Source organism: Ursus maritimus, unplaced genomic scaffold (genome assembly GCF_017311325.1).
Source record: "Ursus maritimus isolate PB19 unplaced genomic scaffold, ASM1731132v1 scaffold_13, whole genome shotgun sequence".
NCBI lineage: Eukaryota > Metazoa > Chordata > Mammalia > Carnivora > Ursidae > Ursus > Ursus maritimus.
The window spans coordinates 13,082,123-13,095,487 of NW_024423675.1; the positions used below are offsets into that span (position 1 = coordinate 13,082,123).

General features: G+C 35.8%; 1 protein-coding gene and 1 non-coding gene across 2 annotated transcripts in view; one reads left to right on the plus strand and one right to left on the minus strand.

Annotated features, from left to right (window-relative positions):
• The window catches only part of ASCC3 (activating signal cointegrator 1 complex subunit 3), a 321,764-nt gene that overhangs the window by 307,993 nt on the left and 406 nt on the right, over nucleotides 1-13,365 (minus strand). The gene's annotated exons all lie outside the window — the stretch shown is intronic.
• On the plus strand, nucleotides 9,454-9,587 carry LOC121102350. Its single transcript, XR_005834467.1, has one exon. It is a non-coding gene; the product is annotated as a small nucleolar RNA SNORA38 (small nucleolar RNA).

Sequence of the window (13,365 nt, forward strand, 5' to 3'; positions counted from 1 at the left end):
AAAAGATTACTAACATTTGGGGCACCTGGGTGGCTCAGTCGTTGAGCGTCTGCCTTCAGCTCAGGGCGTGATCCTGGCGTTCTGGGATCGAGCCCCACATCAGGCTCCTCCGCTAGGAGCCTGCTTCTTCCTCTCCCACTCCCCCTGCTTGTGTTCCCTCTCTCACTGGCTGGCTGTCTGTCAAATAAATAAATAAAATCTTTAAAAAAAAAAAAAGATTACTAACATTTAAGGGTATCTAAAATGTCTAAAGGTCAAAATGAGAAAACAAATTTTATACCTTGGTTATTAATTTAATCAGCAAATATCTATAGGTCACCAACTATACATCAGACACATTGTGAAGCTCTAAAGATTAAAAAAAAAAAAAAACATTTTCAGTTATGACCGCACTTGCTCTGAATAACAAGCTTACAATATGGTTAAGAAGAGTTACAATAATTATGCAGATATAACTGTAGGAAGACAGAGGTGGGACATCTAAGAGAGTGGGAAGGAAGGTAGATAAGGACAGAAGCTGAGATTTACAGGACTTGAATGAGTTGCCTGGTAGGGAAGAAAAGGTAAGGGTATGAAGGAGAAAACTAAAATAACAGACTTACTGCTTAAAAAAAAAAACCCTATATAATGCATATTTGGAGACTCATGGAATAAGAATAAAGATGTAAGCAGGGAACCAACACCATGTCTCAATTTAAGCACTTTTTATCCTGACAATCAGAGGAGTCATTGAAAAAAATTAATATATTGTAGAAAAATTACTCAGATTTAAGTTTTGTGAACAGACTAAAGGTGGGTCGAGACCAGCAAACCAGTTGCAAAGTTATTTATTATAATAAACCAGATGAAAGATAAAGAGGGTGGAATTGAGGCAAGAAAAAGCAGAAGATGAATGTGAGAGATACCTATATTTGAAAGACAGAATGCGTGGGATAGGCCATGAAGATGAAGGGGAAAGGAGCAGGACACCGAAATTTTTGATTTAGGAGAAGCAGAATAGTGGCGTATATACGCACAGATGGCATACAGGAAGAGGAAAGATGACTGATTAATTCTGCTTTGGAAAGTTTTGATCATGTGCCATCTAGTAAGATAAACAGTTTTGGATTCCCTATCAAAGGTCTGGGCTGGAAATAGAGAATTTAGTGTTATCACTTCAAGGCAGTTAAAACCATGAGCGAACACACTGCTTTAAGTCAAATATAAATAAACCTGTGGACCTTCTCCCTAGGAAAACAGACATACACATATCTAAATATTTTGTACCTCATTTCAGAAGCTGCAGGAATATCATGAAACCCATCCACATGAACTCCTAAAAACCTCTTGAGAGTAGACAGTAGAGGGCCGAGAACAGAGTCCTAAGAAAGAGATCACCAAAGAGTTGTCATATGAAGAAAGTGTTACCACAAGAGAACAGAATGTTTCAAATGCTGTTACAGAGTTCACAGTATTTGGCCACTCTCAGGTCTTAGGTGAGTTCAGCACACATACTTTCAAAAAAACGGGGGGAGAAAGCAATTTTCAGTGGGTTGAAGGATAAATGAAAGGGGAAAATGAGGAAATAAAATGGGTACAAGCTATTTTTTCAAGGAACCTGGCCGAGAAGAAAAGGAGAAAGGGCAAGAAATAGTAAAATACATTGGGTCAAGAGTTTTTGAAAATATGGGAGAGAGCTGAGCACAATTCTCTGATCAGGGAAGAGGCAGCAGAGAGAGGAAAACACTGAATAATCAGAACGCTATGACTAAGGGAGTAGAGTAGCTGAGAATATAGGAGAGAATGAGAATGAAAGCATGAGGTAAAGATAAGACCGCTAGAAGGAAGAGCAGGGAGGGATGGATGCCTGGAAGCCCATATGCTTGTAATATGGTGAAGGAGAAAGTGAACTGGGAAAGAAAAAGGTGGTGAAAGGGAGTTCCACCAAAATGACTCATTTTCTTTGAGATCTGCTGAAACTAGTGAGAAAAAACTTTTGAAGACAGAGGCAAAAGTTTGGTCTCACCACCAACGATAAGATAGGAAACTGATTAACAAACCATTGAAGGATTTTTCAGGTAGCAATGAATACTCAGTTTATACTGGAAAAACACAAATTCAGAGTGACAACAATCTGGCAATCCTAGGAACAAACGTTGGTAGGATCCACAGTTGAGGTTTTATAACAAACAGGCAGTAGTAGGACAATGGAGCCTAAATGATGAGAATAATTAAGTTCTAGATTTGAGGTCCAAACAAAAGGAAAAGACATTCAAGTTGGAGGTCTTAAAGACACATCATAATGTTCACGGTTAAAATTTCTGGTTTATAAGACTATAGTGAATACACATTAAGATAAACTGTCCTATGTAGCAGTTACCTCAGTAATTTTTATTCCATATTTAATATGACCTACTGAATGGCAAATGAATAAATGAAAAAATCCTTTAATAATAACTATTAACACCTCAGCATATAACTTATAAAAGACTAAAACCCAAAAGACTATTTTTATTGGCCAGAAGTAGTCACCTGTGATTATGTGAATCTTCAGAATGTTGATTAGATACGTGCACAGATAAAAAAGAAAAGGTCTTGAAGAAGTTAATTGCCCCTTTAAAACTTCAAATAGGGAAAAAAAATCTGACAGGAATATATTTCCCTTTGTGAAATGATATTAACCAATAACCAGTGGGCTAGAATTCTACTACACATTATTCTGAAATAGCACATAGCAGAGTTTTAAGATCCTTCATATTTCAAGGCTGTGTTTCTAAATTCTAAAAGGGGTCTGACTGACAGTAACTTTAGGAAAATATAGTTACTATATTTTTCATTATAAACAAATAACAAAATCTCCCAAACAGCCAAACTATAGTTCCTAATGAATGTAAAGTCAGCAATTAGCTGTTGGCAATCATGGGTACTACAGAATTATTGGGGGGGGGATGTCAAAGTGATATAATGTAGGTGAGGGATAAAAACAATGGAATGATGGGAGTAGGCTGCGAATGGAGTAAAATGAGAATTTAAGATTTCAATACTTGAAACAGAACTATATGCCCACAAACCAGATCTTGAAAAATAAACTGGAATATTTATATTTTACTTCTAAAAAGCGAGTTGTAAAAGAGTTAACACAGTCAAGATCAGAATTCAGAAAACACCAGCCTTCATAGACACATTACATATATAATCCTTTAGTATGCCATTTCAAAGGAGTGTAATTTTTCACAGTAAATTCTAAAAAGATTTTTGCCTTTTATTCCTAAGTTGTACATTATTGCCATCGATTGGTTAATACAGCAGAGTCACATCACAGGCACATTTACTTATTTGAATCAACCAAATAAAACAGGCCAAATAAAAGTTACAGACAGACAAAAACAGTAATACTGGAGATTCTACCACTACGTAATACACTGAATACCTGCTCTAGAGTGAATGGGGGATGAGCAATAAAAATATGATGCTCCCTTCATGTTTGAATCACTATATGCATCTCCAACTGTGAGCATCCTGCTGCACTGCAATGTTTAAAACTATGTTCCCTTTTTAAAAAAAATATATGGGGGCATCTGAGTGGCTCAGTAGGTTGAGTGTTGGACTCCTGATTTTTGTGACATCAAGCCCAGCATTGGGCTCCAAGCTCAGCGTACAATCTGCTTGAGATTCTCTGTCCCTCTGCCCCTCCCCCCCACACCTACTCACTCTCTCTCAAAATAAATAAATAAGATCTTTTAAAAATATATATATATACATGCATCATGGCCATTAAACACAAGCCAACTCTCTCACCTGGTTCATCTGAAGAAACTGATTATTTTCCAAGTCTGGAAAAAAGATATGACTGCAAACAACATTCTAAGACAGTGTGTTTTCACAAACTTGTGTCTAACTGAAGGATTTTCAAGGGCAATTTTAATTATTCATATTTTCCACCCAAGAAGTTCACTTTATATCCTAACTCATACTTAAGCAAGAAGCAACTGCTCTTCAATAGTTTCCAATCAAATTAGAAAACACACTTGGAGCATGGAGAACAGAGAAAGGAAGGGAAAGATAAATAATACATACATATATACTTTTTATATAAATCAACATATGTAATGGTTTATTAGAAATGAAATTTATATAAGGTTCATAATCTCTATTTTACCTCCCCCAACTACTTACTTACATTAACCCTAGGTTTTCCACCCTAGGAAGAATGGATCTAGTTAGGCTCATAACTATAAATCAAAGTTTTCATAGTATAAGAGACCCCCATAATTATATTAATTTTACTTTTCAAGGCTAAAGAAAGCTTTTCTTTAAATGCCGTTGAAGAAACAAACGTCTAGAAAAAAATATCAGTGCCAGTTAAGAACAGAAAGAGTAGTCGGAAAGCATTTCACAAACACCAAGCAAGTTCACATATTACTCTAGAGAATACATGGAATATATATACACAACATACTAGCAATGTGTATCTTAACTCTCTCCACACTGGTCCAGCTGAAAAGGTCCTGGCCCAGCTTATCTGAGATAGGCAGAATTCTCATTCCACCCCAACCTATGGGCTTCTGGAAGACAGACCCAAAGAATTTCTCCATCCCTTAAGAAATCCTGAATTCACCAAACCAAAACTCTCATGATTCTCTAGCCCTAGCTGTTTAGAGAGAAAGGGTTTTCCTGACCTTACACTTGTTCCTCTGTATCACAACTTTACAGAGCACCATTATATTCCTGAATATGAGCTCCTTTTGGAAATTTGACTCAAGTTTTTTACACCCAAACAACTAGAATTATCCACTCTGAATCCAAAAAAAAAAATATTTATCAAAGGGTATGATGACCTTAATCTTTACTTCTTATTGTTCTGTGCATAGCAGAGGAAATTCTTAAGTAGCCCTAACACTGATATATAAAAGAAGTTGGCACACACTCACTACCCCTCTTTCTCAAGTAGAAAAAAACACTAAAATCAGGACTCAGATTAATTTAAATGGTAAAAAAAATATATAAAAACAGAAAAGTAAATTACTAACTCACTAGGCATTATAAATGCCTCTCTACGTACAAATACATAGAGTAAAAATTCTGTGATGTTAATACACTGCATTTAATATAGGTGCTTTATTTATTATTTCTGAAAAAATGTATTGCCATGCCATTACTTAACATTCAGGTCTGAACTGTTTCAATATTTATGAATAAAAGCTTAACTACCAATAAAAAAACACAGTGCTTTCTTTTGCTTTCTGTGATATCAGTCAGAAATGTGCCCTGACAAAGAGAGTCCACCAGAATATTTTCTCTGTGCTGTGTCCTGAGATGAACCATCACTTCCTTATGAGACTTCATCCTCTGCTACTCACAGCTTCCGAAACTGAAAAAAATGTTTGAAAGGGTCAGGCCTATTAGTTCTCATTCTTTCTTATATTCTTTCTAGGCCACTATTCTTAGCAATAAATTATATATTCTACAACTGAAGGGAAAATAAGTTTTGACAATGACTCTCCCTACCTTTTTAAAATCTAATTACTGAAAGAAACGAAACATTTCAAGAAGCATTCAAACATATTTTTAAAATTCACTTTCTCTGTTTTAAAAATTATAGCATGTGACCTTAAATTTTTGAATAGTAATATAGTCATTTCTCTAAAGATTGTTGGTTAACAATTTTTACAGTGAAGATACAAGGAAAATCATGACGTCTGTTGACTTACTAAAAATGACATCTGTATAGATGGAAGAATGATATTTTTCAATGTTTTATAAAAATTTCCATATAAGTATAGACCATAAAATAATTGATTACTGGATGTTGCTTTCTGATCATAAACATACTTAAAAAAAACTATCTGTACTTAAGTTATCAAATTTATGCACTCATTCCCACATTAGAGAGTTCTAAATAGGTCAACACAGCAGTCATCCTACTTTAAGTCTTCTCTTCACCAAGTTAATCCCATTTCTTTCCATCAACCCCCATATTATGCCTTGGTTTATATCCTATAAATTGCAGTATTTCATATCCTGTAAATTGCAGAGAAAGATCTGAAGCAAATAAGGCAAAATAAAATTTGTTAAAACTGTATAGCAAGTGCCTTAGTATTTGTTATAGTATTTTTCTGAAATTTCCCATGTTCTTGAAATATTCCATAATTAAAAGTTATAATTAAGTTTCAGTAAATACAGAGGCTAATAAGAGAGATAATAGTTTTAAAGCATCAAACTGAACAGCAAATCGCAGGTTCTGAAAATACTACCTAAAAATTATCAGGTTAATGAGAGACTGAACATCTGAACACTGAGCATCTGGGTGCTCATTTAATGTTCCCACGCACATTGTGCTTCAATGCCATTTAAGGTAATAGTTCATAATAGGTTGCCAAATTTTTGAAATAGGTACCAACTTTTTAAAAGGTTAAAGGGGAAAAAAGGAACACAAAGTAAAAGATTAGACAAGCCCATCATAGCAGCACACCTTAAGAGACCATTTGTAAGACTTGAGAAACACCAGGCTCACCAGGGTGAAAAAGTAAACTTAAAGGTGGTAATCTAACCAACGAAGACTGAAACCTAATCAACTTTCACAATCATCTGAAAGAGGTGTTAAAGTGTTCTTTATCCCACTTTTTATTCAGCACCAATAAAAAATATATTCCATCTGGTGAAAACACTTTTTATCCATTCATTAATTCATTCAAGAAAAATGTATTCAGTGGGGATACACGATAAAATTGCTGAAGTGAAACTGTCCCCTCTCTCCTTATTAGTAATATTTTCTTCTCTACTGGATCACCTCCAAAGCCTAAAAATATGGTAAAGGGGCTCCCATATTTAAAAACCTCCACTGACTCCACAGCCCTCTTGAATTAGCATCCTACTTTTCAGCTTATCTACAACAAATTCCATTCCAATCAGGCTTTTACCTCCACTGCCCTACCAAAAGAGCTATCAGTTTCACAAATAACCTCAACATTGCCAAATTCAATGTTACTGCTCAGTCCTTGTTTAATTCCTGACAGTTTTTGACCTAGTCCTTCTAGATACAGTTGCTTCACTTTGCATCTAAGACACCAATATCTCTTGTTTTTTCTCCAACAACACTGGCACTTTTTTCTCCTGTTGGTTCCTCCTCATCCTCCTATTCTTTAAGCATAGCTATGCCTCAAGATCAGATCTCAGACCCCTTCTCTACCTACACTTGCTTCTGAGGTGATCCCATTCAGTCTCAAGGCATTAAGTATCATTTATATGCTAATTCCAAATTCTTATCTCCATACTGTGCATTTCACTTCTATTCCAGATTTGTATACCCATTACCTCTTCACATCTCCACTTGCATGTCTAACAATCAACTCAAACTTAAGAATATCAAAATTGATCTCCCACTGCAAATCTCCTCCTGTGGTCTATCTTACTTTAATAAATCACAACTCCATTCTGCCTGTTGTTAAGGTCAAGAGTTATGCTTTACTCATCAGCAAATTCTCCCAACTAGACCTTCAAAATACATTCAGAATCTGATCACTTCTATCACCCTCTCTTCCCTGGATTATTACAATTGCCTGTTTTCATCTTTACTCTCTAACCATGTAGCTTCCACACATAAACAAGAATGATTCTTCCCCCAAACAGGTGACATTTATGGCTCCCCTCTGCTCAAATCCCTTCAAAGGAGTCCCATATCTCTGAGTAAACTTCAAATGGCTTTAAGAACTTGGCTTTCTTACATTTTGATCTGATCTCCTGTAACTCTCCTCCTTGCTCATATTGGGACATCCATATTGGCCTTCCTACCAGTGATATAACTATACCAAGCAGATCTCCTTGTATGAACACTTTTCTCCCACATACCACATAGGTAGCTCCTTCATTTCCTCAGGTCTTTGCTCAAATGTCTCTTTGCCAGAGAAGCCTTCTCTGAATACCCTATCTAGAATAGCATCCTTTCCTTGATCCTTCTCTTGCATCCAACTCACTTTATTTCATGGCACTTACCACGTGACACATTTTCTGTGTTTTTTAATTCAGTTTCATCCAATAGAAATATGAACCCCATGAGGGTGGGAATTTTGCTTTGTTCACTGCAGTATCCACATCACCTAAAATAAAATACTGTTTGGGGCATAGTAGGTTCTCAATAAGTATTTGTATAATGGCCTGATGGATAGACTGAGAAGAAAGATAAAAGGAGGAAAAAGTGGCCACAAAAAAAGAGGCAGTATTTACAGGTATAGACACACACACACACACACATATATATATATTTATATATATTTTTTAATGTTTACATCATCTCCATTTCAAGACCTCAAAAATATGTCCCCCCCAGGTTAATTTAATCATTTGATTAATTTATTTTAGTCCTTAAGGAGATGTTTTACAAACTAGTACGTTTTCCAAACACAAAAGAAATAAAAATCTGATGTGATTTATTCAACTTATGATGCCACTCTTCTCAAAGAACTCAAGAACTTATACATGCAGAAATTTAATTCTAAAATTAATATCTGAGTATTTTCTAAATCTCAGGCTAATATAACAGGAAACAAAAAGCAATGGTAAAAGTTGACAGTTGCTAAAAAAACTGGGGTAGGAGTGGGCTCAGAAGTAAAACCATAGTAGAAGAATGTAGGACAGCTTTCACTCACCTGATATTTCTTTACTAGCATTTCTATTATATACAATAAATACAAAGAGAAGAGCTCTGAAAAACTGGAGTTAAATCAATCATTTTTCAAACTCCCTAATAACTCTTATTTTTTTCCCCAAGATAATGGCCAAAATCAGTAACTTAGGATACCAACTTTTTTACTGTTTAAATCAATGACAAAGTCTCTACTTTGCTCATCTCAGACTGACCAGGCAGCAATCATGGGTATTAGTATTTTTCCTTGATTCAAGTCAATTTTAAGTCTCACAAAGCCAGCATCTTGACTAGCACCTCACTACTACGTAGTGTATGTCTTGCTTTTCCCCAGTACCTATGGCCTATACCAAGAAACTCAATAAATTTTTGTTCAATGATGTGTACTCAAAACATTAATTTGTGACCCTTTCCAGAAGTGATCTTTAGGTTATTCCTTGTTTCCCCATCCCCAGAGTACAGTGTTAATATTTTGCAAAGTTTCCTTCACTCATTAAAGAATGCTCAGAAAAACAGTTTAACGAGCTCCCCTCGTGTTAAAGGTCCTGCTTAAATCAGGTCTAATTTAGAAAATGCACGCCCACTGAGAAAAAATGCACTGAAATTATTTTTGCAAAATGAGCATCATCCTCATATTAATTAAGTTCTTATAAATCACTTATGTAGGGTTTTATAACTAAGTTTCTTAAATCAAAATGAAGGCATATTTATCTCTATTGATGTTTAAAAGTAGAATTTAACATTTTTATATTGTTCCACCTGATTAGCCTGTTGGGCATTTATTGACTTTCAAGAAAGTAAGTAAAGGAATTTTTCTAAAAAGACAAATAGAACCCTCAAACAAAGCCATGTCTGCGTGGTCTTCTGTCTTTGGACATGTAAGAATCGGAGGCAAAGAAACACTGACCTGGAGAAGTCTGGGGCCAGCCTTCTCCCTGCAGGCTCAAGATCAACCACCCAGATAGAAAAAAAAAGAAGAAGAAAAGAAAAAAAGAAAAACTGTCTCATCAATAAGAATTTCCTCTCTTGGAATGGAATATATTTTCCTTTATCAAATTTGCATGCCATGTTTCTTAGCTACACAAAACTGAGTAACTTGCTAGTCACTGACTTAATTTCAAAAAGACTTAGCAAGTCTTTAAAAATGCTAGGAAACTGGGGCAACTGGGTGGCACAGTTGGTAAAGTGTCTGACTCTTGGTTTTAGCTCAGGTCTTGATCTCAGGGTCCTGAGATGGAGGCCTGCATTGGGCTCTGCTTGGGATTCTCTCTCCCTTTCCATCTGCCCCCACAACCCCTCAAGATACCCACACTCTCTCTCTCCAATAAATAAATAAATCTTAATTTATTAAATTAAATTTAATAAATAAGTAAAAATAAAAATGCTGGGAAACATTAGCAACTGCCTCTCTGACTACTCCATAATCCTGAGATAATTCCCGCCCTTCTTTTGAAGTTCTGCTTTAATAGACCAGAATAGAAAATTACGAGGCTTTTGAATTCATATGGTTTAATTAGAAGTTCTCCAATATGAACTGGCTGCACTGGAATCACTGGGGAGTTGTTTGAACATAAACATTTCTAGACACCACCCCCAGAAATTCTGATTCAGTATATTTGCAAATCTTTGGTTTAAATATTAAATAAGCAGGTGTGAACTTTCTCTTCTTCAAATATAAATATTTCTAAGCAATGATCTTATTTAAACATATTCTGAGAATGCTTACTGCTACCTATAAATTACATATTACTAGCTTTAAAAATATGTACCTCTTCCAAATTCCACCCTATTTTCCATGTCAGTTCAAACCTTTGATAATGAATGAAATTCCTAACAATTCTTTCTGTAGAATAGATCACAGAAGTGGAGGAACATAAGCCCAAAACTCCAAAATTAGAAAGATAAAATGAGACTCTATCTTAATTCACAAAGGTCCCCAAGAGTTAGTCTATTCAAATAACAATGAGGAGAAGCAAAATGACATAATATGAAAGTAAAATAAAAATAATGAGAACTGAATTCAGATGTCCATTTTTGTTTGATGACAATGAGCTAACCTCTGGACATCAACTTTCTGATCCATAAAATAAAGAGGAGTTTCAAAAAAAAATTTTTTTAAGATTTATTTATTTGTTTGTTTATTTGAAAGAGGGGGAGCAGCAGAGGGAGAGGGAGAAGTAGGTTCTCCCCTGAGCAGGGAGCCCAATGCGGGGGTCGATCCCAGGGATCTGGGATCATGACCTGAGCTGAAGGCAGACACTTAGCTAACTGAACGATCCAGGCACCCCTCAAAATGATTTTTTATGCCCGTTTCAGGTTAACTGATCTGATTAAATCAGAATATTCAAATATGGATTAAATTGCATTAAATCTGAATAACAGAGAGTTTCAGAAATAAGACAACCTGTAAAGCAGATTATCATAGCTAACAGCAGAAAAATGAAACTGAACAAACAGCAAACGTTCTCAAACATACTTGCTCATCTACATGCTCAAACATACTTGCTCATCTACAGGACTTAAATGAGATGGTATATGCTAAATGAATGAACATTTATATAGTCTACTATGAGTGAGGCATTGTACTAGGCAAAAGATGTAAGAAATAAGACCCAGTACCTACTTTAAAAAACTTTGCAGTATAATGTAGGAGAAAGACACATAATGCCTACCTTCTCACAATTACTGAATACATAAGATACTTATTCTTTCCTCCTTGGTAATTATGCACTTTTTCTTTACATAAATGTGTTTGTTAAAATTTCAACTTCAGGTAGATACCTTCTCAAAGTTGAAAACTGCCACATTATATCAAGATATACTTTGCACTGCAAGGGCTTATGCTAACTACCTCCCCAGAGAAGATACTATGGGGCAAAAAATTTACTTGTCAATAAGTACCATACATATTTCTGATGAATATGCTTTGTGCATATAATTCTTGTGAATTACAAGTTATTAACACATAGAAGATCCAATGAGACCAATGTAAAAACTGGAAAAATTAAGTCCTTTTCAGATAGAAACTGACTTCCAACTGTGAACTTTGTATCTAAGCCAACTTTGCAAAAAGAAAAAAAATATTTTTCGGGCGTCTGGGTGGCTCAGTTGGTTAAGTGGCCAACTCTTGATTTTGGCTCAGGTCATGATCTCAGGGTCCTGAGACAGAGCCTGGAGTTGGGCTCCCCACTCAGTGGGGAGTGTGCTTGAGATTCTCTCTTCCTCTCCCTTTACCCCTCCCCCGACTTGAGCTCCCTCTCTCTCAAATAAATATTTAAAAACAGAAAGAAAAAAATTATTCTTAACTGGCAAAACATTGGCAAGTGTACTTTCTTTTTGATCAAAGGCAAAATCAAGTCATGCTGTTCAACAAAAATAATCTGTTCCTCTTTAGAGGACAGTTACATATAAACACTGACAATAACTTATTCTCATGAAAAGCCTTACTTTGGTCCACTAGAGATCCACGACATGAAGAGGAACCCCAGTTAAGATTCTCTGTTAGGGACACCTGGGTGGCTCAGTCCTTATTAAGCATCTGCCTTCAGCTCCGGTCATATTCCAGGGTCCTGGTATCAAGCCCTCCCCCCCTCCCCCCACCCCCCAATAGGCTGGCTCCCTGCTTGGCAGAAAGCCTGCTTCTCCCTCTCCCACTCCCCCTGCTTGTGTTCCCTCTTTCGCTGTCTGTCTCTCTGTCAAATAAATAAATAAATAAATAAATAAATAAAATCTTAAAAATAAATAAAGATTCTCTGTGAAAAGGGTGTGGGACTATAGAAAGTTCCATAAGCACAGACACTACATCTCTCTTGATTTTCTAGGCCTAGCACGTGTGTGGCACAGACGAAGACATGAATGAACGAAATGATAAAAGAAAACTGTTCAGCAGTGATCAAGAAGGCTAAACCATGAAAAATTAATTCATTACAATAAAATTATTTAGCCTACACTAACTGGCATCTCTAAGGAGGATTTTTTTCATGCAAGACTATTATTATAGCCATCATTAAAAATAAAAGATACATCCACAAAAGCTCAGAGTAGAATCAAAAGCTGAATTAACTTTTCACAACACTCTGAAAATGAGAAAAAAACATTTCACACATGAAACATGAAATCTAGTGATGGAGATACTGGCTATTCAATCCATTCTTAGAGAAAGAAAATATGCTTACTAGCTTGAGTGTACATGTGACACCATTCATATAAAACTTTTAGCTAACGCTAAAATTATGCTTCTTTTAAAACAAAGAATAGCAAAATACACGAACGCATTGCATTCAATAAATAAGTTAACTTATGATATAAAGGCTATTTAATGCAACTGCTCCAAAACCCACAACACCTCCCTCACGGGCGCACACATTTAGTTACTTCAAAATGACATTCTAGACTTGGCGATCGCTAAATTCACCCACAATTCACCATGATCAACTCCCTAACCAGACTATTTACTTTTCAGTGTGGGGATAAAAAAATATAAAGCAGCTTTTCTCCCAAAATCGTGAGGAAAACGAAAAAGTTACCACGGCTTTATAACAAAACAAACAAAACCTAAAGAAAACAAATTACTCTCTCACAAGAAAGAAAAATCACCCCATCTGGCCACCACGTTGTGGCCTAACACCTGGGCAATATGTGGCTTGGATTGATTTTTTTGGATCACCACCCCCGCCTACAAATTCCAAGAGTGAAACCAGACTGTCGGAGACCATGGACACGACTTCAGGCCCCAAGAAGGATGA